This window comes from Capricornis sumatraensis, chromosome 8, assembly GCF_032405125.1.
Source record: "Capricornis sumatraensis isolate serow.1 chromosome 8, serow.2, whole genome shotgun sequence".
Lineage (NCBI taxonomy): Eukaryota > Metazoa > Chordata > Mammalia > Artiodactyla > Bovidae > Capricornis > Capricornis sumatraensis.
Window position 1 is genome coordinate 8315584 of NC_091076.1, and position 15637 is coordinate 8331220.

Here is a 15637-nt window from a genome sequence, read left to right on the forward strand (position 1 = left end):
GCCTTGACTAGACATTACTTTGTTGACAAAGTAATATCAAATTTCTGGGCTCACTTTTTGGGCGTATTTGTACATCCCTGGGTTCCTACCCCATTGTTTTAGTCATCATAGCTTTATGAATCCTGATACCTGGTAGGGAAATCCTTCCCCTTACCTCTACTTCTCCTTCAAAATTGTTTCGGCTGTTCTTGATCTCTTACTATTTAATTTGCATGTCAGTATTAGTTGTCAAGTTCCCTGAAAAGGCCTATTCTGAATTACTTTGTTAACAAAGTAATGCCTCTGCTTTTTAATATGCTGTCTAGGTTGGTCATAACTTTTCTTCCAAGGAGTAAGTGTCTTTTAATTTCATGGCTGCAATCACCATCTTCAGTGATTTTGGAGCCCAGAAAAATAAAGTCTGGCACTGTTTCCACCGTTTCCCCATCTATTTGCCATGAAGTGATGGGACCGGATGCCATGATCTTCGTTTTCTGAATGTTGAGCTTTAAGCCAACTTTTTCACTCCCTTCTTTCACTTTCATCAAGAGGCTCTTTAGTTCCTCTTCACTTTCTGCCATAAGGGTGGTGTCATCTGCATATCTGAGGTTATTGATATTTCTCCCGGCAACCTTGATTCCAGCTTGTGCCCTTCCCATTGCTTGCACTCAAATCTTTCAGGTTGGCTCCTAGAGAAACCAAACTTAATATAATACCAAACCAAAAAAGTAAACCAGGTATGTAGGGGGCCCAAATATGAAAAGATGAAAAGCAAAGTTTTAAAAAATTCATAAGGAGACTATATAGGAGAACCTGTTTTACAACTTCTTTATGGGTGAAGAACTTCTTAAACAAGTTGCAAAAAGCATATTAAAAAGGAAAAGATTGATAAATGTGACATCAGAATGTAGTATTTCTGTTCAACAAATGACCATAAACAAAGTGAAAATGCAAACTACTGATTAGGAAAAGATATTTGAATCACGCTAAAGGATCGTGACTGGAATACATAGGAATATTCTAGAAAGAATTAAGATAAGACAAAATTGGAAAGATGAACCAAGGGTAGAAATAGGAAGTCTACAAAATAAAAAACAGAAGTGATCAAGAGGCATTAAAATAAGTTCTACCTAAATAATGCATAAGGAAATGCAAATTAAAACAATGAGAGAATCTTATTTTACCCACCAGGTTGGCAAAATTTTAGAAGATGGAAACTTCTAGTTGGGGGAAGGACAGGCTTGGGAGAACAATTTTGTGACGCCTACAAACATTTGAAATGCTTATCCCTTGTGACCCAGCCATCCCACTTTGCGAAATGTATCCTACAGAAATTAATAGCATGAGTATATTAAAAATATTTAAAGGGTGTGTTTTTCTGCATTGTTAGTAAATAGAATTGTTAGTAAACATTTTAAAGGAAACCTAAATGTCTCTCAATACAGAATTTTTTAGTAAACAAAACTATATACCACTCCATCATTAGAAGCAAGGGAAGAAGTGTGGTTACATACACAATGGAATACTATCTGGCCTTAAAAAGAAAGGCAGTTCTGACACTTGCTACACCACGGATGAACCACAGAGACATTATGCTAAGTGAAAGAGCCAATCACGGAAGACAAGTGCTGTGTGATTCCACTTATATGAGGTCCCTAGAGTTAGTCGGGTTCATAGGCACAGAGAGCAGAAAGCCAGGTGTGGGGCTGGGGGGAGGAGGCGGATGGGGATTTCGTGTTTAATGGGGACAGAGTTTCAGGCTGGGACAGTGAAGACGTTCTGGGGGTAGATGATGGTGCCAGCTACACAACAGTGTGAATGTACTTAGTGCCACTGAACTGTACCCTTAAAAGTGGTTCAAATGGGAAATTTTATGCCGTGTATATTTTATCACCATTTTTAAGGTAAGAGGCAGATAACACATACTGACCTAGAGAGAATTGCCCATTTGCTCAGTAAATACTGGGGCCAGCCGACTTCCAGTGGAAGAAACAGATGATAAATAAGTAAGCAAACAAAAAAATAAGTAAACAAGCATGGACATAAAATAATTTCAAGTTGTAATTGTGGCAGAAAAACTACAGGCAATGAAGTGGGGGTGTGTGATGGTGAGGGGGCCCCTGTGAGATGGAGAGCGGGGGAGGGGAGGCTCAGGGAGAAGGGGGCCCCTGAGGCCTGAGCAGGGATGACACGTCCTGAAATCCCCCTCTCTCACCCTCCAACACTCTCAGTCCCATCCCCCGCCCCCACCCCCCCAGAGTCGAGAGGTGACTCCTCTCTAGACATCATGCTTGTCCATGAGAGAGGGAAAGCTTTGTAAATAAACCAGGTGGTTAAAAAGAGATGAATCATTGAGCTGGAGTGAGTATTCACAGGGAAGAAAGTAAACATTATGTTAATGAAGTGGTGGCTTTCAGAGACACAGAGGATCTCAGGAAGGAAGTCAATACCCCACGTAGCCCGTGCAGAGGAAGAGCAGGGCCTGGGCTGCAGCCCTGTGCCTTAGAGAATATATCATCCCCCAACTCCTATGGAAAACCTACAGCCAACAATAAACCTGACGGTGGAAACGCATAGACGTGGTCAGTCATATCTGACTCTTTGTGACCCCACGGTCCACGGGATTTTCCAGGCAAGAATACTGGAGCGGGTTGCCATTCCCTTCTCCAGGGGATCTTCCTGAGCCAGCAGGCAGATTCTTTATCACTGAGGGCCTAGAACAGTCTTGGAGAAGCAATATTCACACCCAAGACCAGGTAATAGTCCACCGAAGCTGAAGCTCCAATACTTTGGTCACCTGATGTGAAGAGCTGACTCATTAGAAAAGACCCTGATGCTGGGAAAGATTGAAGGCAGAAGGAGAAGGGGATGACAGAGGATGAGATGGCTGAATGGCATCACCGACTCAATGGACATGAGTTTGGGCAAGCTCTGGGAGACAGTGAAGGACAGGGAAGCCTGGTGTGCTGCAGTCCATGGGGTCACAAAGAGTCGGACATGATTGAGCGGCTGAACGACAACATATCACTTAAGGCTGAGGCTCGGCCCTCAGCAAGCTCTCGGGCAGTGGGGGTGAGGGTTGTGTTTGTGTGTGTGTGCATATGGGTGTCCGTCTGGGTGTGTGGCAGGGGAGAAGGGGTTCTTACTTTCCATACACCATTTTTTAATTAAGGTGAAATTCCCGTCCAAGTACTAACCAGGCCTGACCTTGCTTAGCTTCTGAGATCGGGTGCATTCTTAGATGAGATTGGGTGCGTTCAGGGTGGTATGGCCGTAGACTAAGGTGAAATTCTGATAACATAAAGCTAATTGTTCTAAAGCATGCCTTTCTGTGGCTTTTAGTAACTCACAATGCCACACAACCACCACCTCTATCCAACTCCAAAGTCTTTCTGTTATTCAGAAGAGAGCCTCGTCCCCATTAAGATTGGGTTGGAGGACACGTGGTTTAGTAGGGCCCATGCTGCAGCAAAAGCTGGAAGGTGATGGGGGGGAGGGAAAATGGCAGAGTAGGGGTCCCAGCTCCAGCCGAACATGACCTGCTCTGGCCCCAGAGGGAAGGCCCTGCGGAAGACACAGCAATTAGGCCAATGCTCCCACCCCCTCATACTCCATCTCTTGGGAGCTGGGGACCCCCACCGGGCCTGAACACAGTGGCTGCCCTCCTTGGCCCACACCAGCATACCAAGCTGACCGAAACGCCAACCCACCTCCCCTCCCCTCCTCTCAGCTGGTCCCTGGGAGGCCCCCACCAGATGGGAGCTGGTACGGGAAACTGGGCCACCTGTTCACGCACTCTGAGACCTTAGTGTGCCCAATCCACTTCCGTCTTAAAGGCCTGGCTTTGTCATCTGGTGGGTGATTCATCAGAGGGTGATTCATCAAGTTGAGGCCACTTGGTCTCAACAGTCTCAGCAGTGGCCAGTTGGTCACTGGACGCCCCCTGGTCAGGCGTTCAGTTCCTGCAGAGCTGATGGCACGCTAGGAGCCCTTCTCTGCTGGAGGCAGCCCAGCCTTGCTCCAGCTCCTGGGGAGTCTCCCATAGAGCAATTTTCCTACCACAGACACCCCTAGTCCCGTGGGGTCGGGGGGGTGGGGTCACCTGTCCCACGCATGGATGCACACTTCACTGCAGCTCCGAACCAACAGCCTCTGTGTCACCTAAACAACGCGCCAAAGCAGTGCTGAACACGTACGAATACCCAGCAGCGACGCTGTCCCCAGAGCCACGGAGCCCCACCAGCAGGACTGCTTCCTTCCTACTGGTGGGAGGTACTGGTGCAATAAGCTGACTCTCGCTTGGGAGGAGATGACCCAGCACGCGGGCACTGCCTCGAGGGGCAGGGGCCTGAGTCTTGGTTTGCCTCCTTCCAGCCTCCAGGGCACACACCTTCTCCCAAGGCTTGCTGCACGCCTGCCACTTCTCACTCCTTGGCTCTGACAATCACGCTGCTGCTGCTGGACTGGACCACGGTGGCTGCCCAGACAGGTCAGTGCCTTTGAAATGGACCACGGTGGCTGTCCAGACAGGCCGGTCCCTTGGGATTATATTGTGTAGACAGCAGGAGAATGAATGCAGCCCTGGGGAAAAGCCAAGATGCATGTGTTGGCCGAATCAAGAGCCGCATCGCATAACCCAGGATGACATTAACCTGCTCTGGCAGAGACACAGTCCTTCACAGAAGCTGCACTGGGGACCACACCGTGGCTGAGCCTCTGGTCGTCCACTGTGGTCTGCCGTGACACACCCGGTTTCTGCAGGGGCCAGTGGTGAATTCAGCAGGGGCGTGATGAAGACCCCTATTCTGCATCCTTTAAGTCTCTGAAGATGGCTCTAGTCTCTGTCATTCCTCCAGAAAAGCAATGTTGATTTGGATTTACTATCTTAGCCCGGGTGGGTTGGGGAAAGGGGGATCAAGAAGGCTGTATCAGGGGCTGCCCCGTGGTCTTTCCTAATACCGCTGCTCAGGCTCTGCAGCTCAAGGGACCGTCACAAAGGTTCTGCCAACTGCCGAGCACTGTATTTCATTCACAAGTTCAGGGAGACTGAGAAAATGACCACCCAGGGGGTCTCTGGATATGATAGGCTCATTGTGAGATGAACCTAGACCAGGCCTCCATTTATCACCTGATCCAAATGCATTCTTCCTCTGCTGGAACCGTAAGGCCCTTGAATCCATGAGGGTGAATGCCAATTTGGCCCCTAAATCCGACGGCCCTCCAACAATCTCAGTGACCCACTGTGGCAGCCTTGGACACGTGCCACTTAGCTCTCCCTTCAAGAGAGAAGCCACGGGACTTTCCCGGTGGTCTAATAAGCTAAGACTCCACGCTCCCAACCCAGGGGGCCCAGGTTCCATCCCTGGTCAGGGAACTAGGCCCCACATGCCACAGCTAAGGGCCTGCACGCTGCAACTAAGACCCAGTACAGCCAAATAAATAATTTAAAGAGAGAGAGAGAGAAGCGACCACAGGCAATACACACACAGCCTCCACATGCAGCCACAGTGTTGGAGCCAAGGCCAAGCCCTCCCCTGGCAACTCAAGGTCAGGGATCACACACAGCAGGGCCAGCAGGGCCTGGCATCCTCTCCCCAGTGAGGGACTCCTCTAAAGGGCAATTTTGGGGCTCTGGCTCCCTCAGAGCTGCACTATGGTTGGGGCAGTTCTCCAGAGTGTCTCCCCAATAGCTTCATTGCAAGCCTCAGGGACCCCACCACTTTCCCTGGGGGCCCTAGCTTCGGAAAGGAGACTTCCCTAGGCTGGAAACTCAGTCTTCTCTGAAATTCTGTTACAGTTGAGTCCCACGTCTGTCTTTCTCCAGCTGCCTTCGGGCTGAAGAAGAGGTTTCCTTAAATGCTGCCAAAGAATCTTGATTTTGCTTTAAATGGGTGATCAGTGGCCTGAACTGTTGAGTTATTTCCTTCAAAGCATCTGTGGTCCCCAGCAACAGGCTCCCCACCCCATAGTCCACATGGTTACTCTCTGCCCCGCTGTCTCCCAAGCACCTGGGATACCCAGGGCGGCCCTGTCCACCTGAGTTCTGTCCGAAGTGTGGCCAAGCTGAGTGGCGGGGACCATCAGCTCTCCACCCTCCACCAGTGACGGGGCTTCATCACGTCGGGCCAGCAAGGCATCCAGCGCAGCACCTCATCCTTGGAGTCAGCCTCTGAGGGCCACTCCGATACCACCTGCCTTCAGGAGCAGGAAGCAGAGCCAGAGACCAGGTTTCAGGAGCAGGGATCTCCTAGAGGGAGCTTGTCAGGACCAGCCTGTCTGAGAGTGAGGGGAACAGGGTGGGGAAGAGGGAAGGCTATGGCCAGCCTCGGTGGGCCTGATGCACAAACTGTACCCTTGTCCATAGGTGAGGGGACAGCCTCTCACGCTCTGTAGCAGCTAGCCATTGGCTCTGGCCATCCCCTAACCTTCCAGGCATTGTGGCTCCGACAGCTGAGGGCACTTCTCCAGGGAAGGGGGCAGGGGCACCAGCCCAGGAGAGGAGGTCTGGTCAGGACACCGCAGCATCCACCAGAAGGACAGCCCTCTCTTCTGCCTCAGACTGACTCACTAGGCAGGCACCTCCATTTCAGGGTCTCCGGTGGAAGTCAGTTGCCCAACCAGGCTACAGGGAGCACAGACCAACCCCTTCAAGCAGGTCTGAGGGTGCCTCTCCACAGCACCTTGAGATAAGGTGGGTGGGGGCACCACTGGCCACACGGTTCTGTTCTGCAGAAAATCCCCTCAAACTCCCACTCCACTCACAGCCTCTCTGACCTCTTCGAGAAGCTGGACAGCCAGTGCTTATCTAGGAGTCCCAAAGCCAGTTATCCATGACCAACTCTGCAAGAATGGGCGACTTGTTGGCCTGTTACCTTAAATGGAGCCGGAAACTCTGACGTTAACACCCTGTTGTCTTACTGTGTGAGCTGCATCTGATTCCAGCTCTCCAGTCCCCACCCCTTCTCGTCTGCATCTTGGCTCACCGCCCCCACGCCACCCCCGCCACCCCCCAATTCAGCAACAACGGGGACCAGAGCTCTGCCCCTCTGCCCACCGCCAGGAGGAACGCAGAGGAGGAGAGCGCCACCTAGTGGACGGCAGGGGAGGTGGCGTCTGCAGGTGGCTGAAGGGACTTGTGAGACAGTGTCCCGAGGCTGCTCAGTCGTATCCGACCCTATGGACTGTAGCCCGCCAGGCTCCTCTGTCCGTAGGGATTCTCAAGGCAAGGATACTGGAGTGGGTTGCCATTTCCTTCTCCAGGGGATCTTCCCGACCCAGGGATCGAACCTGCATCTCTTATGTCTCCTGCATCGGCAGGCGGGTTCTTTACCACCAACGCCACCTGGCCGACCCTGGATGAACAGGACGGAAAGGGGAGGACCGGTACGTGGAGGAACCGAGGCGCTCCCACGCGAGCGCCAAGAGCCCCGGCCCAGCCCACCTCTGCCCACACAAGGGAGCAGATGGACCCACCCGGGGCCACGACCTGCAGCCTCTGCCCCACCCCTTGACTCCTGGGGGAAACTTCCTGAACATGCCAAGAAAGAGAAACTTAAAATCCATGTGAGTTGTGCTTGCATTATTCCACGAAAAGAGGAAAGGAAAATTCAGAAAGGGGAGAGGCTGTCCCCGCTGCATAGTGGACTGGGGGGCACTACTCCACCCCCTCAGCAGTGAGCGAAGGGACGCCCAGAAGTGGAGCTGGAAGATGGGTCCTCCAGCCTTCCCCTCCAGACACCCCTGCGGGCAGAAAGGAGGCAGCCTCCACAGTTACAAGATACATGTTCTTCTCAGCACATGAAAGGGTTTGGAGGAAACTACCCAGCTGTTAATAGAGGCTCCGGGGGAGGGGAGTGGCATAGAAGGGGCAGGAGACGCTTTCACTTCTCAGTTTACACACTTCCCCAAAAATGTGGTGGGATCATGGGTGAACGGTCCACTTTCAGTTTGACCTCATTTTGTATTTTTCAAGTTAAAAAGCAATGGGACAGATAAACAACAAGGACTTACTGTACAGCATCAAGAATTATTTTCAATATCTTGTGTGTGTGAGTATGTTAGCCACTCAGTCGTGTCCAACTCTTTGCCACCCTATGGACTGTAGCCTGCCAGGCTCTTCTGTTCATGAGGTTCTCCCGGCAAGAATACTGGAGTGGGTTGCCATGCCCTCCTCCATGAGATCTTCTCGACCCAGGGATCCAACCAGCGTCTCTTAGGTCTCCTGCATTGGAAGGCAGGTTCTTCACCACTAGCGCCATCTGAGAAGCATATCTTGTGAAAAGTGAAAGTTGCTCAGTCAATGTCCCACTCTTTGTGACCCCACGGACTGTACAGTCCTTGGAATTCTCCAGGCTGGAATACTGGAGTGGGTAGCCTTTCCCTTCTCCAGGGGACCTTTCCGACCCAGGAATCAAACCAGGGTCTTCTGCATGGCAGGCAGGTTCTTTACCAACTAAGCTATCAGGGAAGACCTGATATGAAACCATAATGGAAACCATAATAGAAAAGAATCTGAAAAAATAGATATAAACATAGAAATAACTGAATTACTCTGCTGTACACCTGAAATTAACACAACATTATAAATCAACTGATTCAAAAAAGTTTTTTTAAGAAAAGTAATTGGATCATAAAGACAGAACGTGTCACGACGGTTGCCAGGGGCTGGGGGAGAGGGGAGTGGTGAGTGAGTGTCTAATAGGCACAGTTCCCATTTTACAAGATAAAAAGGTCTGTGGGATGGATGATAGTAATGGTTGCACAACAATGTCAGTGTATCTAGTAACCACCGAACTGTACACTTAAAATGGTTAAAAGGATATGTTCTATGTTATGTGTATTTTATCACAATTTTTTAAAAAGAGGGAGGAAAACGTTGGAAACAATGGGACATGAATTGCCTCCTTAACACAGTAGCGCCAAAGATGGGCTGACCCAAACCTGGACCTGACCGAGCCTTCGATCAAGGGTCTGTGAGCTGAGGCCCCAAGTCTGTGTACGTATTGTCTACACTGCTTGCGTGGGACAGTACAGGTTTGGGGAACTGCGACAGAACCCAAGCGGTGCACGAAGCCTGAAATATTCACCATCTGGTTTTTAACAGAGAGCGTTTGCTACCACCCCCATCCCCATTCTAGATTCAACCACCGAATTACAGGAAACACAGGGGCCAGAGGAACATGGCTAACGACGCCAGTGACACGCGACCAGCAAAGCCCAGACTGCAGGGAAACACAGGACAAGCCACTAGCTTCTTCAGTATACAATTTGCAACAACAACAGAAAATGGAGCGGGCCTATGGGTGTGGAAAGGCCTGGGCAGTGACAGCTAATAGACTTGGAAAGTCTTTCTCTCCAAGTGGAGAGAAAGAACGTAAGACCTCGTTTTCCATGATAGCAAGTAAAGCGATATATCTAAAGCTGAAAACCAGGAATTAAAGTAAAACCACTTCATTGAGATGTGGTGATTTTAAAAAAGAGGAAACATCTATGAAAAAACTGAACGCCTCAGGAGAGGTTGCAGGAATCAGAGAAATGAAGCCGAGAAATAATTTGTTTCAAAGTCCACTGATGGTGTTTGACTTTAAGTATGTGTATATTTAAACACAAAATATTTAAATACAAATATTTACGTGAAAGAATAAGTTGAAAATTTTAAATTTAACATACAGGTGAACAGTTTTATACTCGGATTATAGTATGCCTTTCTAAACATGACTTGAACATCAGAAACAAGGACTGCCCTGATAGTCCAGCAGATAAGAATTTGTCTTCCGATGCAGGGGACACAGATTCGATCCCTGATCGGGGAACTAAGATCCCACGTGCTGCAGGGCAACTGCTGAGCCTGTGTGCCTCAGTGAGGAGCCTGTGCGCTGCAACAAATACCCACACAGCCAAATAAATAAATCAATGTTATTTAAAAAGAAAATCAGAAACAATTATGCAAATGGTAGACCAATTTGCATAAGAATCTAAAATGTCTTTCTGGGAAAAGCTATTTTGTGTATAAGGTTGCAAGATTCACCACCATCAAAAACGAAGATTTGCAACAGATGCTGTGGACAAAGGGTTAACGTCATGGTTAGGTTCTGTTTTTGTTCTGTGCAACAGAAAGTGATATTAGCTGATTTAAGTAGAAAAGGGGTGGATATTGAGTCCTGTACAGGCTCACTAGGAGGGCTGTTCTCCCAGACAGGAATGGCAGTTGGGCTATAGTGGGTCAGGGAACAATCGCAGGCTGTCCCCCCATGTTGGGCATCAGCAGGGCCACGGGTCAGCTGCCATTGTTTCCATCCTTTGCAGAATGAAGTCTGCACAGTTCCGCCCCCTCCCATCACTAGTCCAACTGCATTTCTGAGAGGAGAGATTTGAGTGGCAGAGTCTCAATCACAGGCCTGCATCCTCGCTCCAAGGCGGGGGCTGGAAGGCGAGCTCCTGACATTTAGAGTTTTCACTGCAGAAATTAGGGGATATTCCCAAGGGAGGAAGAGGAATCGGATGTCAGGAAGACAAGAATAATGGTAGATGGGCACTACAATTCATGATACATCAGAATACTTTATACATTGTTATATAAAAGATGAAAGCCTTGATAGAAAAAGAGGCAAAGTAACACAAAGAGGCAATTGACAAAAACTGCAGTTAGTACATACATATATAAAAAGCTGTTTAGCCTCACTAACGTAGCGGGCACTGGTGGTCACCGATTCCAAACCAACTCCCTCCTTCTTCGTTGCTCACAAAACCCTGATGTTGTTCGGCTATCACCTCCACCTCCAGACAACCCAGAGGAGAGAGCGGGCAATCCAGTTATGGTCAATGAGCTCTAGCAAGAGACTTCCAGGAAAGGTTTCCGAGTTAGCACAGGCTAGGTGCTATAACCGGAGAAGGAAATGGCACCCCACTCCAGTACTCTTGCCTGGAAAATCCATGGACGGAGGAGCCTGGTAGGCTGCAGTCCATGAGGTCGCTAAGAGTCGGACACAACTGAGCAACTTCACTTTGAATTTTCACTTTCATGCATTGGAGAAGGAAATGGCAACCCACTCTAGTGTTCTTGCCTGGAGAATCCCAGGGACGGGGGAGCCTGGTGGGCTGCCATCTATGGGGTCGTGCAGAGTCGGGCACGACTGGGGCAAATTAGCAGCAGCAGCTGCTGCTGCTATAACGATCATGCTCCACATCCCTATAGCTGACACAGCCAAAGCCTACTTCTTGCTCTTGCAAAGTCCACCATGGGCCTTTCTGATTGGGTACTCCTCCGCCCTTGCAGTTCTGCCTTGCGGAGTGATTTAGACACCTAAGATCCTTCCATGATGTGGTTTCACCATCCTGAAGCTATGCTCCCAGATCACTCCGCCCATGACTCCTACTCACATTCCATTGGCTAGAACAGGTCACATGGTCACTAGGCCCCACTCAGCTGCAGAGGATGCTGGGAACTGTAGTTTGTGTGTTGAAGAAAAGAAGCCATATTTAGGCACCCCAAGCACTGTCCTAGCCACTGTCCCTCTCTGGTGGTCACATATCCGTTTGGCCCCTCCTCCCACATAAAGGGCACTCCTGGATAGGACCCTAGTCCTCTCTCAGGAAAGCTCTCTCTCCGGTACTCCTCACGGCCTCAGGGTCCTTCTGCCTTAACCTCCTTGCCCAGGACTGAAGTCGGGGCTGGGGGTCACGCCCACCTCGGGATCTGTGCAGCTTTTGCCTCTGTCTTTCTGCTCCTTCTGTGGAGGCCTGAGAATATTCCGTGCCCTCCCACAAAACGGCTCGGTGGAGGGTCCCACCAGCCCTCCGTCTACCGACCAGACACCCCGTGCTGCTTCGGGCGGATAGCCCCACCGGAGGGGGGCTTCCTTCACTCTCTGCGCCAAAAGGGCCCTTAATGATATGGATGAGAACCACCAGAGAGATGCTCACAGCACTCAGAAAGGAGACAGTCAAGATCTCAAAACAGACACACATGCACACACGCAATGTCCAGAATTAAAATTTAATAGAGGAAGTGAAAAAAAGGAAAGGTCCTCTGACAGCAGAAGCTGTATTCTAGAAGATGAGATGGAAGGGCTCGCTCCCAGTACAGAGCCAAGACGCAAAGAAACCAACGTACAAATAGAATCATCAGAGCCGGGATCCCAAACTGCGAGGAACAGGGTTTCTAGAAGGAGAGAAACGACAAAAGGAGATGTGGTAATTGAAGAAATAGTCAAGTGGAAGAGAGACACGAATCTTGAGGTTTGAAAGGGCTGCAGACAGGAGGGATGAATAAAAAACACGCACTTAGACGCAGCCCGGTGAGACGTCTGAACTCCACAGATAAAGGCTAAGCCGTCGGGGTTTCCAGACTGAAAAGTTCCTGACAGACAGAGAGGCAGGCTTCTCCTGTGGTCCCTGGAAGTGAGCAGAGAGGGATCCATCCACAAACTGGTGAGAGGAGGCAGCAGACAGGAAAAGAAAGCCTCCTTCACCACCGAGGAGGGAGACAGACCAGGAAGCGCCCTGACAAGTTGGAAATCAAAGAAGTCTTGAAAGAGTAGAAGACAGAAAATGCAAAAAACGGCAGTGAGCACAAAGCTTGCTTACTGTCACATTTCAGGGGATGGTGCTGTGCCTGAGAGACAGAATGTAATTGTTCAGGAAGGATTTTTTGAAAGCCAGGGAACAAGCTATAAGAGAAATCTTAATAACAAATAGCCTGAGACTGGAACTAAAATTTATAAATGACCAAATGTGGGCATGGAGGTGGTGGCAGTGACAAGGGAGCAAGAGAGGGAGAGCGAAGTGTCCCAGAAACTTCTTTTTGGGGGGTGTGGGCAGAGTGAGCAAGTAGAACATTAGTGAGTAGGGTATTTTTAATACCGAGCGAGCTTGGATGTGGCAAGAGGGAATTCCAGGTTCAAACAAGGTTATTTAGGATGGAAAGTTAACCACTAGTAGAATCCAGGAGCTCAGTGAAACTTCTAAATCGGGAGCAGAAGGGGTGGGGGAGAGCAGAAATAAAAACAAAGTTGTTCAAGCCAATGAAAGTGAAAAAAAGAAAACAGCAACAGAGTCGAGTAACCGGAAAAGCCCCATCATTCCAAGCCCTCCTAGAGCTTGCTGATGGCTCGAAGGTGAAATGCATTTCCCAGCCTTCCTGGCAGCTCAGTTCTGCCTGTGACCTTGCTTCCACCATGCAGACGCAGCTGAGATGAGGGCCAAAGTGAGCCCAGGCCCCACTTCTCTTTCAGACAAACAGGGAACCAGCAAGTCCTTAGAAAGGGACATCAAAGCCCCCCAGATCCCTGTTCCAGGCTCCTTCCCACCTCCACCCAAGGGAAAATCTACTTCTTTTACTCCTGGACAGAAGACAGGACGTTTGGACTTAGACTCAACTTCTTTGATTGAACACTGAGTAGGTGCCTACTGCATGCACCACACCACCAGGTGTGTCTTTCCCTCCCCTCCCCACCTTCTGCACAGAAAAGCCAGATCTAACCATTTGCTTGAGTGGCTTGTCCCCCGTCGTAGCAATGGCTCCCAGCAGTGTCCTGGGGCCTTTCAGGAAAGTTTGTGCCCCGCAGAGTCAGTCACTGTGATGAGATGTTGACCCAGACCAGGAGGTGCCCATTCCATCCTGTAGACTGAAGCGTTGGCACCAACCCACACCCTTGCTATGGCCTGGTTGTGGGTGAGGGCACTTTTCTGTCCTTGGCTTTGAGGTTGTCCATGCCAATGGCAGTCGGCCAGGTCCTGAGAGGTCTCATGTGTCCTGCTCACCTCTGGTACCTCTGTCATAGAGATGCATGCCCGACTGGCCCACCAGCCCAAGAAGGATGAGAGGCACGTGAGGCTGACAGAGCTGACCCTCCAGTAAATGCAAGGCCTGAGCAGCACAGCCCAGCTGGATTGGCCAAGCCAACCAATCCACAAAGTCATGAGAATAAGTCGTTGTTCAAAGCCACTGAGTTTGAGGATGATTTGTTACATGGCAGTAGCTGACCAATACATCCCGTCACTCAAGGACTATGTGATCAGGACCATGTGAGGTCGTAACAGCTGTTTCAGCCATTCAGAGAAGGGTGATATCAATGTGGAATAAGAATCTGGAAGCTTCCCAGAGAAGGTAGTTCTGTATATTGACATCCTGCTCTGTCAGGTACTGTGTGTAGCCTCTTGTTTATCTTCATCACTGTCTCTGCAAGGTCCTGCTGGGGATGCTGAGCCTCTTCACTCCCACAAGACAACAGTCAGCTAGAGCTAAGTGGTGTGCCTGTCCCCTCCACGGGCCCCCTCTTCCAGTTCACCATGGCCCCTTCCACTCCCTCGTGCCTCCCACAAGGCCCCGGTCACTCCTCTAAGTACCTGCTCAGCCCTTTCTGGCAGTTTGAGATCCCTTCTCTGCCAGGTCGCTGAGTCTCTACCAGCGCTGCAGTGAGTCACAATCTGTCTTTGCAGCAAGGGGACTGTTTCTGTGTTGAGAACTCACAAGTCCCCAGGGGTATCAGTGCTCTCTGCAGAGAGTGGGGACAGCTGGAACTGTAGAGAAGGTGAAATGGTGAAGAGGCACCTGTGGAAGACAGCCAAGGGCAGATGGAGGGGACTCTCAGGGGAGGAAGTGAGGTCCCAGGCCCTCAGAAGAGAGACAGATGTCCAGAGGCCAAGAGAACCCTGTCTCCAGAGGGCAGGATGCTGCAGACGCTGCTGAGGGGCTAAGAAGAGGACATCTCAGCAAAGACCCCACATCGGGCAGTAGGAGAGGGACCATGACCTCTGAGAAAACTGATTCTGCAGCATAATAAGCAAGGAGCCAGGCTGCAAAGGGTTTGGTTTTCTTGTTGTTTTTTAAGACCAGAAACCAGCTGCGTGAAGACTGATTGGACAAGGCTTCAGCTTTGTCTGCACACTGACTGGTGTACACCCAGAGATACTGTACTGAAAACAGGTTCTCCACTCCCTCCAGAAATGCTCCTAAAACTGGATTTTTTCCTCCATTTTCCCCAGGTCACTCCATTCTGCTTTGTTCCATATTCTTTAGAACAAAAGAGGCTAATGTACATGAATAGAGTTGGGAGATTTCCCAGACTGAAAAAAAAAGACAGAAACACTTTGGTTTCCATAGCTGTGAAAGCTTTGCTCCCTAAATACCTGGGTCCATCACCATTTTTCTAAACAAATCCCAGGAGAGTAAGCCAAAATGCCACCCAGACTTATCCCATTCTACTTCTACCTGGATACCCAACCCTGATGGAGCAGGGGGCATGAGTGGAGCCAAAGGTCAGGCAAGACACAGCGTTCCGTCCAGTCCAGTCTCTGTGCTGGGCCAGACTCGTATTCCTGAAGTCATCAAAATAACCTCAGAAAATGACGCTTCGTGAAATCTCCTCCCTTGTTCTCTCACAGGTTGTCTATGTCCCAGGCCTCCCCACTCTCTCTCCTCTCCTCTTCCTTCCTATCACCCCAAATCTCCCAAATCCACCAGGGCATCCCCCATCACCTCCTGGGGTCTCTTTCCCACCCTCTCAGTTTTGCATCACAGGGTCCAGGAACTGACGCGGCAGGGACAAGCTTCATCTTGAAGGACAAGAGCAGAGAAGGTGACCCAGCCAAGACAGAAGTCCCTTCAGGAGGCAGAAGGACAAGGGAGAACCGTCCAGCAGCACTCACATGCTGGAGA